The sequence below is a fragment of the Colias philodice genome, chromosome 15, assembly GCF_061535455.1.
Source record: "Colias philodice isolate Cphi_HAF_F1 chromosome 15, ilColPhil1 Martin Lab GWU primary, whole genome shotgun sequence".
NCBI lineage: Eukaryota > Metazoa > Arthropoda > Insecta > Lepidoptera > Pieridae > Colias > Colias philodice.
In genome coordinates this window covers 3,165,603-3,177,958 of record NC_143100.1, presented here as the reverse complement: position 1 = coordinate 3,177,958, position 12,356 = coordinate 3,165,603, and the positions used below count along the sequence as shown (strand labels likewise).

At 30.8% G+C, this 12,356-nt stretch overlaps 1 protein-coding gene and 1 long non-coding RNA gene across 2 annotated transcripts in view; one reads left to right on the top strand and one right to left on the bottom strand.

Moving 5' to 3' along the window:
• LOC149482087 (CD151 antigen-like) overlaps nucleotides 1-12,356 on the top strand; it is a 152,937-nt gene that overhangs the window by 72,233 nt on the left and 68,348 nt on the right. The gene's annotated exons all lie outside the window — the stretch shown is intronic.
• On the bottom strand, nucleotides 2,802-4,619 carry LOC149482089 (uncharacterized). The gene is made up of 3 exons (XR_016316708.1): nucleotides 4,044-4,619; nucleotides 3,859-3,920; nucleotides 2,802-3,783 (listed from the first exon to the last, which is right to left on the bottom strand). It is a non-coding gene; the product is annotated as an uncharacterized LOC149482089 (long non-coding RNA).

Sequence of the window (12,356 nt, the reverse complement as noted above, 5' to 3'; positions counted from 1 at the left end):
TTAAAATCACAGTGGTTGTTGAAACTACATTATAAAATACAAAATTTTTGAATACCTATTTCATGGAGATTTCATTAGTTTATGACTGATTAAATAAATCAGTGTTAAACGAAAGAAAAAACCATAATGCTTTGCCCATAGATGTGTATCTCTTATTTTATATTTCGCAAAAAACTATCCTATTTTCTTCCCAATGTCCACTCTATCCATCTAAGTAGAAACAAACGAATTTGAGTTGAATTGATTTCTAGTATAGTCTTAAAAACGTAAAAGACACACATGTAACAGAGTAACTTTAAGTTTTATAATATCAGCTGGCCTAAAAATAGATCTTAAATACTTCAAACTCTACATAATTGTGGAAAGTTTAAATTTTACTTTTTGTTTAAATTTTTACAGGTTTCGATTGCAATCTTATAAATATTAACGGTTCGTGTAGAGAAAATACAGAGTCCCCTAGCAATAGATTGACTAGCAAAAATAAAGTTCATTTTGCTTTTTCAATTGTACTGAAGACTAAAAAAATACCTCTATATTGAATTCTTTATGAAGATAATTCGGATTAGTTATTCCTTTAACACTGCTTTCCTTTGTCTGAATAAAAGTTGCTGCTTCAGAAAAAATGGAATTGATTGTGGAAAAGATTAACAATTTTTCTTATAGTGGTAGACAACTTATTGTATTGCCTTCTTTTTAAGATCCTCATTATCATTTTAATCATATTTTTAAACCCTGTTACATTAGAAGTTGCTATTTTATTTACAAGCCCACTACCACAAGGCAGAACTCTACGAATAAATTAACAACTACCTCCGTCTCTCCGTACCTCCGGAATTAGAAGTAAACTTTAATCATAATTAATTTCGATTGACACTGCACGTTTCCAATAAAGTGAAGTGCCGACAAGAAACCAGCTTTCAAGTTTCAACTGTATCCCTTATGTGGCTCCTACACTCACGGTTAAATGTTTGTGCACTGAGTTTGATCCACATTCGAGCCGTTGACTGTAAACAGCGTTGCATTTTATTGGACGGTCTCAATACTGCACTTGGAATCTCCTTTGAACAGTTCGTGTTGAGTGGAATTCAATTTTGACGTAAGGCGCTAGCGGATTACGATAAAACACGAGTGTGAACTTAGCATTTGTTGTGAGTAAGAAATGTAGCGATATATCAAAAAGAAGGAATAAATAAAACTACAAAATTTAATGCATAAAATATTTAATAGGTACCAAAGGAAATAAAACACACATCGTACTTCATAGAGCATTAATTCAAGATATAAATACCAAGACGGTTTATTTATAACGATTTATTATTACACAAACTGAATACATAGGTTTGTCCTGAAAAGAACATTTGCTTCAATATATCAAGATAGATGCGACTGTTGCTATGGGTTAGTTATGGTGACGTTTCGCACCCTTGGCAGCCAGCCGCCAGTTCATCTGTAAATTAAAAAAATAAGAGTAAGTTATTAATTTGGTAAGTATTATTATGGTACTATACTGGACCACACGAAATTACTACTATAACTTCTGAAATCTATCAAAACTAAATAGTATCTGGCATGTACATGGACCAATATTGATATAATATAAACATAAGAGATTTCTTAAACCAACAATTTTTTTATATTACAAAAAATAAAACCCAAAAAGATTTTCTCAACGTTTTTCATCTTTCCACGATAAAAAATGCTGCCTCCCCGGTCTGGATAGTAAAAATTTATCCAAAGACAAATAACATATCTTAATATATTCTGACAAAAATAAATTTCAGCTGAGTCGCAAGACAGTCTGTACTCGTGAGTTCTTTTATGGGTAAAGACAAATTCAGATTACATAATTTATCTTTTACGCAAATGGCTGTGATATATAAAAGTGAGCGAAATTGTTATGCTGATGTCAAGGTAAAGATAACTAAAGAATCGTTACAATTTTTCTCTATTTTTACAAAATATAGTCGCTATTTTAGGTTTTTAATGGTATGGTTTTCAAAGTGGTAATATGTTAAATAAGCCAGAATATTAATTTATAAGAATTATTCAATCTATGAAATAATAGTTACATTAAAAAAAATGGAGCGTTAGCACAATCGAAATTCAATGGATCTGCAGTCAATTATCCTAAAATCGTTTTTATCGTATAAAAATACAAGAAAATATAGCAATTTGTTTTAAAATTATAAAAAATGAATTCAACAAGGGTAAACATAGCTATTGTGCAATATTACTACATCTGTTTTATTTGTTTGTTACATTTGGAATAAAAACGTGAAGTGTTGAATGTGTGTTTAAAGTACAGGGCCATGCGGTTTATTTTCACCTAAGAATAAAACCAACCTTTAAGACGATACACAAAAAAAAATCCACTGCTTGGCGGGCGGAGTCTAATAGCTCGCTATCGCGAACGCGGGTGTGCGCGAAGTCATTCTTGCAAACTCGCCGCGCTGCCGCTGGCCGACTCGGGACAAACATGTATGGAGTCGTCATACAGTTATAATATTGTTATACATTTATTCAATTGTTGATTTATTGGTTTTATTTTCTTGCTTATAAACAAATAATCTTCTTTCCAACAGCTACTTACACATTATTAATAATTATTATTATTTCGTAATGTTTACTTTATTACAAAATAATACAGGTTATAAATAATCTTTAAAATAACAAAAAATATTGTTACTCTGAAAAAATGAAATGGTAATCAATAACGCGGACTACTGAATTGGATAGAATTTGATGCTGACGTAGATATTACATCATGCCCAGAAATGAAAGGTACTATTTCTGAAAGAAGTTATAAACCCTAATTCTTCTCAGTCAAAGTCAAGAGTGGAAGATATCACTAATACAGTAAAACTGATGCGAAACTTTGGATGTTAATTTGTATTTTTTTTTTGTTAGTTGTTACTTAATCACGTCAAGACTACATTACCAATTTTGATAAAATATAGCTAATTGCCTGGATTTACACATAGGATACTTTTTATCCGAACTGAACACTTCTGTGGGATAAAACAGGATTCACGATATAACCTAATTCCAAGCGGGCAAAGCCGCGGTCGGAATGATATTTTTTTAAATAGAAAAATTGTTTTAAAAAAAACACAAAATATATTGACGCATGTATTTATTTTTTGCACTCTATTATAATTGTAATTATTCATTACAAATAATCAAAATAAAATAGCCAGAACAAAGTTAGGCCCTGGTAGGGTAGGTAGGCAGGTACAGCAATGTGAGACGAACACTGGCTTATTTATACCAATAATAATGTATTATAAACATTAAATTAAGTTTACAACAAAAATACATAATATTAGCTAATGTGAAAACGAATCAACCAATCATCCCACAACAATGAAATGTGCACACAAATATTCATCCAAATCGGTTCATGTGATTAGGAGGAGTGACTGCAGCGCCATCTTCCGGGCCCAATTGTGTTTCCAGATCACCCAGGAACTCAATTTAATATACTTACACAAAATTTTTCGAAATTAAAACTCACATTACTATGTAAATATGAATATAAACCTGTTTTAGTACTAAGCAATTTCCCGCACAGGTGTAGTAAGTATAAATGAAATAAATATCAACATCAAATTCTTTATACAACATACTTATCTACCACCTACTAAGAAATGTAATTCTTGAAATTTTTTCGTATTTTTTTTATATATAATACTACTCCAATGAGCTCCTGTTCCATATCACGTCCGCCATACTTCCACTAAGTTCACCATGATTTTTTATTTCTTTGCACTTTGTTGCTTTTTGCTAAAAATGGAATCATGCGATAAAACCAGTAGAACGTTGATAACATACATTTTTTGACTGAATAAAGGTACTTACGAAGGAGTGGGTTCACATTGTGAACAATCAGTGGGTTTATTTTCCTTCTGGATTCCGGATTTCTGAAAAGATTATCTATACTATAAATGAAAAAAATCTTACACATTCGTTATGTACTTAAAACAGGGCTACATATCAAACATCGTCTATAATACAATTATCATCAAATTTAAAATAAAACCAACTTCTTCATTAATTTGTTCCAATTGTAAGCATTCTTTTTTCTCCAACCTTTATGTTTCTTCTTCTTATTTTCTTTATTGTCCCCATTTGTCTCATTTTGTCTTATCGTGTTGTCACCCTTTTTTACGATTGCGCGAGCGACACAAGTTCCCCGTGTGACGGCCGTAGCGGGAATGACTCGTGCAGCGATCGGGGTAGGAAGGTACAGGGCGGCTCTCGCTATATTGGCTGGTCGCGCGCTAATTTCAAGTATTTCTTGTTTATTTCAAAACCATCGCATATTTCAAAATTCTAAATCGGTAGACGTATAGGTTGTATATTTTATAGTTAATATCCAAAAAGTCGTAACTTTACGTTTGTTATTTTGAAGATGCCAGAGATTATAAAAAAATAACAATGAGAACTTTGTATTTTTTTTCTATCGAGAAAATATCATGGAATCATGTTTCTAAAACGGTAGACGTATTGTGTTACTATTGAACTTTCTTGTCAAGAATTTTCATCACGACAACTTTAATAATATAAAAATTACGAAGGTTTGAAAAGGGCCGTAAATGTTAGAAAAATTAATTCATCACCTTAAATAAAACAAGAAATAGATTAGTTGATTTTTCTAAAGTAGAGCTTCTTTCTGTAATGATATAAGATTATAGGACGTTAATATTTTGTAAGAACTTGAGTAGTGATGAAAATTTTGTTCTATACTGGTTACAATATAAATTCATACAATTTGGTTTTGCAATATAAAATAGAAATTTTTGTGATCTGTCGTCTTCGCTCAATTAAATTTTGTAGGAAGCAGACAATATTATTATGTTACTACATAAATTGTATCTTGTATATCAACACAAGGCACACAGTTTAAATACGTTACATAAAATATATGAAGATTACGTTTATATATTTATTTATTTACTTATATAACAAAATATTCTTCATCAACTCCTTGTCTATGCTGAAGTGAGGGGAAAGCAATAAGAACGAATTCATTTCAGGTCACGCGTCCGTAGTACGTACCTATCGTACAAATATAAATTACCTGTACTCCTCGAGGACTCAAATTTAATATATCTTTCACGGTAACAAAATAGAAGATTATTTGCAGAAAAGCTTAATATATGTTCTCGAAGTTTTTGCTCTGTTTATGTGTTGTAAAATTAATAAATGAAGCTGATAGTAAACGATTCAGTGTTTTTCATAATCTTGTTTTTATGCATCATTTAGTCCATCTATCAACTGAGAATCCTTTTACAAGCTATCAGAAATCGAACTCTTCGTTCTGGAATCATAAATCCGTTTTTTATCACTTGCGCATCAGGTTATAAAAAGTCACGTTAAAATTTTCATTTTAAAGTAGATAATATAATTTCAATGACGAACGCCAGCAATATAAAGCCATCATTTTAATGTCATAAAATAATTGTATAATATATACAACATCTTACATATTCAATGAATATTAGTAAAAAATACCAAATTAAGGGACTTATTTGGTATTTTATTCACTTGGAAGGCTTACCTACATGAACTTTTAAACATTTATCCCACGTCGCGATGATACATTTTCTGAGAAAAAACAAAGGACGGAATAAAACATTTTTGTGTTCTAATAATGACAATGTCAAATACAGCAATATGTTAACAAAACAAATAAAGCCTCCTCGAAAGTATACTAAAAGCCTTGTACATAATGCCTCGGAGTCTCGCGTATTATTTCAGTAAATTTGAAAATAAACGTAATATTATAATGACGAGATTGTCTTACCCTACTTTGTTGTTTTACGCAACTTTGTAATTATTATACGTATTTGGAATGAATTCAATTAGTAAATTCCTTCGAGATTTTAATTAGGTATATTACATTGAATTTCTAAAGACGCAATTTTTAATAATTAGTAAAGTTATAACCGGTAATTTTTGGAACTAAGGTGTTGTTTATGTCCGAAAGAGCTTAACAGAAGTAACATATTGAAGTGATTTAAAACCGTTTTTTTTTTTGTATTTTCAGGTACTTTCACAAATCATACTACTATTACAAGAAAAAGGTTTGTAAAATGGGTACTTAATGACTACATGAAGTCTTCTCGGCAGCTCTTCTGTCCAATAACTTTATCACGCAACACCTAAAAAATGAAAGGACCTTCGAAGGCCAAAGAACTATAAATTTATACATCCATTATTATAGAAATGTGTAAATGATAATATAACTTTTATCACGGTCACCCATAGGCCATAGACAGCAGATGCTGAAACCATAAAGTATAGCCAGAGACACCGGAATACAGATTAAGTAGCCGTTCCGAAATCCGGAAAACATAACTCATCTTTATGGCCTACCAATCTGCTGCTTCTAAACGCATAGTGACATCGTTAGCTGAATACGATAGGTTATCACACGACTCACTATTTTTGAAGGGACATTTATCATGAAGCTCTCGTGGATTTGGGTTACGTAGCGAAATTTGATACACTCTCTAAGGTTGCGTTGTAAGTAAATGTTTGGTATTTATAATGCTTAGGATAAAATACACTTTATTTCACGAATGAACTTATGAAATCGTTTCAAATAACCAATTTGATAATCATATTTTATCAAGCTCTACATTTTTAGATATAGTTTTTCATTAAAGTCATGAAAATATACTCTTTCAAGATACTATAATAAAACTTTTAATATACAATTTCTGAACAACGCTCTTCTAATTGCACACACAACAAGAAATAATAATAAAACACATTCTAAGATAAAGAGCATACTTTTAATCAAAACGTTATACCTTCGGGGCATGAGCACGCCACAATAAAAATAAAGAATACCTGACTGTACCTTTTTATCAATTAAATTGCGTCTCTTCTTTAATTACCTGCGATAATCATACTTTGAAAATAATTATATATTCGTATGTTGTATATTTTTGCCGGTAATAAAAATGCAAGGTATTTTAAATTTACGAATATAAATCTGCCATTACCAAGAGAGACTATTTGCGAACGTCACAAATTACGAAATAATACTACGCAATCAATTGGCTTAATTATAACTATACAAAAATTTTATAAAAGTGGCTTAACTATACTGAACCAGACGCAGTCGTTTCGATCACGTCAAATTATTCCATTATATAAATAAACAATTAATTAAAGGCGGCAATAACTGCCCATAACCGGTTAAAGGCGGTCATAACTGCTCATTACAGGTGTTGCTCTATAACAAAGAAAATACGGTAATATCATTACCTTTATGAGATCGTAAAGTTCAAACCAAGCGGGCTTACTTTTGATGGATGCTAGCTGTACGCGATATTATCTCATTCCAGACGTACATGGCAGCGAGCCAACTTGAAAAATAACCGAACCCTTACCGTTGTAAGTTTTGAAACGCATTAGTGTTGCTATCGTTGAACAATTTGCAGAAATGTTTATGAAATATGGCTTAATTTATAGAGTGAAAGCTCTGTGCGAATCCGACAATCTAATTTAAATAAATGATGAAGTCATAATTTTATTAAGAAGTCTAAAACAAGGGAATACGCATTGTATAGGAAAATATCACTTAAAGCGACTATTTTCCATAACCCTGAAGCTTCTCTAATAAAGTATATAAGTTCTCGCAGTCCTCTATGAGTCTATGACATTAACTTCAAAAAGTTTAGTAATAAAATTTCATCATTCTAAAATGTAAGGTAAAATTTACATTGCACTAAGATGAGAAATCTCATATACAATGATTATTTTAAAAAGTGTACTAAAACCGTAATTACACATAGGTAAATTAAACATAATTTATTATATTGATAAAACCAGCATGTTCATACATCGAAATAAATTGACATAACGAGGCGTGGGAAATCCTTTTAAGGTCACGAAAGTCTCTGTGGGAAATACAAGATCTGTTACTGTCGTCGCGATGTTCACTATTTTATAGTGATACAAGGCTTCAGAGATTTTCTTTTTAATGTTTGTTAGGCGTAGAATTGTGTGAAAATATTTACTTTGTTATAAAAATTATATGAATTGAAATAAAGCACACAAATATTACTGAATTTCGTTATTATTTATAACATTAATAAAAGCTTAATATCTATCTTTTTTTTAAAAACGATTTTCTAAGGTCTTGATAAATAAGAGCACGTTCCTGATTTTATCATTATTGTTATTAGGCACTTTTACGGCAGAAAATCTATGACTGTAACAGCTGCGGAATGCATTCTCTCGATATCCAGAAAGGAACGGGACTTTACAAAAGATTTTCTTTATAAACTATGACGACGAGTTAATTCTTTTTATTGGTATTATGGAGTGATACAGACTTTCTCCGTTACTTTATTTGTTATAAACGGTATCGAAATTGTCCACAAGAAAACAACTTTGTATAAGTTTAATCAAACATTACACATTGTAACGTCATTCGAAAGTTGTATGTGTTTTTTACGAAAATAATATGGTGCAGCAGGCGGTTAATTATTACGTAATCTATATATTCTCACATATTGTGTTTTACTTCAAATAATTAAAAACATTGCACAAATCAGTTTACGAACATTCCAACAGTGAATGAACCGAATTAGTTACGTCAAGTTCTTTCTATTGAGTTAGGATTGAAAGCTGGCAAAATAAATAACGCTCGATGAGTTTTATTCGCTGGAAGTTTCGCCAAAGAAGTTCGAAACTCGGAACTCACTCGATGTGGAATAAAAAATTAAGTTGGACCCCTTGGGTGAACGTGTATAAATTGCTTAAACGGTGGACGAACTTTACGGCGCGGCGCTTTGATGTAATGATAATATATTGAAATTTTTGTACTTTCACACGTCTTGCCCTGAAATTAAACACAATTGTACTTCAAACTAAATATTACTAACGACTCTCACCTGCATTGGAAATTATTTTGATGAAACACATTCCTTTGAAAGAAAACACACACACAATTCTACAAGAAAACCTTTGGAAACAATTACAATACTTTTTGAATTAAATTACACTTCTACAAAATAATAATTTAATGTTAAAAATAAGCAATGACGTACATAAACTTTAATCCGTTTAACCCTTGGCGAATTAAAAATTTAATTAAAACTTCCTAAATGCGAATAAAAAAGGTCTAAATCACAAAAAGTTTTATCCCAAAGGGTACCAAAATCTTTCATTTCCTTATCCTTAAACGGCTATCAATTTAATATAATTATATATAGGTTTTTCATTAGAGAGTGCAAGCTTTTAATTAAATCTTCTAGAGATCGTTTGACTAATACAAACAAATACATGAACTTAACTCACACAATGTATTATAAATTTTATCTTAAATAGGATTTCCCGTGTTATTGAGACATATTACTTATCGAAACTGACCAATATAATAGCTATTTCCTGACCAACGGCCCACCTGTGTCCGTAAATCTCGTACAAACTGCTAATAATTTATAGCTCACAATAATAGCCTGGTTTAATTGTGATATCGAGGCTTGATACGCATAATAACATTCATATTTAATACGCTGTAATGAATATTTGCCTGCTTTACGATATTGTTACGATATGTATTTGGAAATAGTGTTCAGAATTAATTATTAATTTTATAAATTTCTAGGTTTCTTTGTATAAAATCTAATAAATGAAATACTCAAACGTTCTTCTACAATCACTACAGTGATTTAAAAAAACGCATTAAAATTTGTTGCGTACTTTTAAATATTTAAGCATACATAGGGACAGAGAAAGCGACTTTGTTAAATCAAACACAAATAGAGCAAAGCTTATCTCACTGGAAGCTAATGTATCAATGTACAGGTAAAATACCAAATAAAAATTAAATGTTTCCTCGTATAATATTAATGTAAAAGGCTACTTTCAAGGCACTCTTTACTTAGAATTACTGTCATTATAGAAAGATAGTTCGGTATAAATAAAAAAAAAATTTCCAAGAAAATATTTCCCTACAACGCTCGCTAGACGTCAACCGATATCTCCGGACCTTCTGATAAAAGTTATACGGTCATATAGTATGTCCAGATTTAAAAATATCCCCTAAAACGAGCGTCATGAATAATAAGTTCGATTTATCATCTATATGACTATAAAGCAGTGGATATAATAAAGCAGTGGGCGTTTATCGAATTTCATATCGTGTTCAATGGATAGAGTTTGTTTTAGAACTCAATTAACCTCTTGGCCTTTACGCCTACTATTTGACATGATACTTATCTATTGATAAATCAGTATTGTTTTAATTGCTGACCTATGATTTGTAAGAATTTGACTTATGAGTACACCTTAATTTTCATATTGCGCTTGTTAACGTTAAATATACTCATTCACATTTTTGTTTTTTCCTGTAATTTAAAGCCAGTTGTAAAACAATTTATAACTTATTAAATAAGAACAATGCAGTACTAATTGCGATAAATATAAATAGCCAACATATTATATATTATCCCTCATCATCAATTTGTTCATATAATATCATACAAGATTAATAAAATATTGTACAAAATATTCTCATTTTAATATACTGTTGTTTTTCCACATTGCTTAAATAAATGTAGGTACCTACTGCCGGCGACCAAATTTTCATCAAAGCTTCACCACTTTCACACATTACTCTGAAATCATGAATATTTCATGAATTCTTATACAAATAGTCAGTCCACGCGTAGAAACTCATTATACTGAATCACTCAATGACAAATTACTATTTGATGAGAAAACCTTTAAAAGTTTTGTAGAACTAACAAACAATTAATTCGAAGAAATGATGGACTTTTCAGACGTCAAAAAACAAAAATTCTATTGAAAAAACTACCTTTTGTTTCAAGAATATTCTAGAACTCGGCCAACTTTTTCCATTAACAAAAAAGCCGATTCGGCCTTGTCTTATCTGTTACATATCTACCCAAAAACTTTATTTTAAAGCCTTCTAATGATATATTAAAAGACGTACGGTAATTAAGGGACCGTCTTAGCTCGCTTACACCTGGGACTTGGACTGGTAAATAATTAAAGTAAAACGGCATTAAATTTAGTATTTTCTTGTGTTTGATTTTAAGTAGGTATTAAAGTTCGATTTATTCAGTACAAGCTTTCCGCCCGCAGCTTCGCCTGCTTTGTCTACCTACCTAAATTATATACTAAAACCTTCCTCGAGAATTACACTATCTAAAAAAACTGCATCAAAATCCGATGCACAGTTTTAAAGATGTAAGCATACAAACACACAGACACAGTGTTATACTCTGTAGTGATATAATTTAGTCTCACGTTATTAAATTAAATTATTATTATACAATATAAAATTTCCACATAGCAACATATCTCTAGTAAAGAATGTGAGTACAACTCAACTACGTTATCATAATCAGACGCGAACTTTGTTTTACTTTGCTCCTTCCGGGACTGCGAGAAGACAGATAGTGCGAAAGTGGAAACACACTAGAAAGGTAAATAATATCTTGTTACAACGCGACGTCACATACTCGCGTTCCTATGTTTGGTTTCTTAGAAAATTTTTTATTTAAATTTTTAATTTTAATTCGACATCAATGAATGCAATTCCTAAATTATTGATAGTGTAAAGAAAAAATAGGCGCATCAGGTTATTTGATGGTTTGGAATTTGCGTCACCAAATTTATAAAAAAGTGTTAGTGAGGCACCATTATTTACGATACAAAACTTTAATAAATTACATCACGAGAATATAAGTAATTCTAAATTTCGTCTTTACCCACAAAAATGATTGGCAAACGCGAACAATCAACCTTTTATCATTCACTTAGTCGAAATGTAATTGGGACTGAAATTTGATCGCATCAATTATCAGTTAATTAATTATTGACTTCATCGTCGCATTTTCAGTAATGAAATACGCTATTAATGGTAATTAATTGATGGTTTGTAATGTGATGCTTCTTATCGCGCCTTCGCACTGGTCAATTATCATGCCATGACGAAATAAACTATAGAAGAATATACTGAAGGCATTATATTAAAGTACCTAGCTATAAAAATTAATTTGTAATATTAGAACATTTTTTGGAATATCATATGAATGCATTATATTATTAAGGAATTTAGGAATACCGTTATGGATAACTTTGGTATTTTTTCTTTATTTTACTAAAAATAGCGTCTGATATAGGGTTTTGAAAGCGATGGGAAATATCCGCACGTCCACGTACTTAGAATATCCACCATAACAGGGAAATCCTGTATATGTGGTGACATAAATATGTACATAAATATGTACATATGTATGTACGTTAATGTCCCAAAATGCTTTACAAAATGCCTACATAAATCTTTCACTCAACAATGTTCAAAA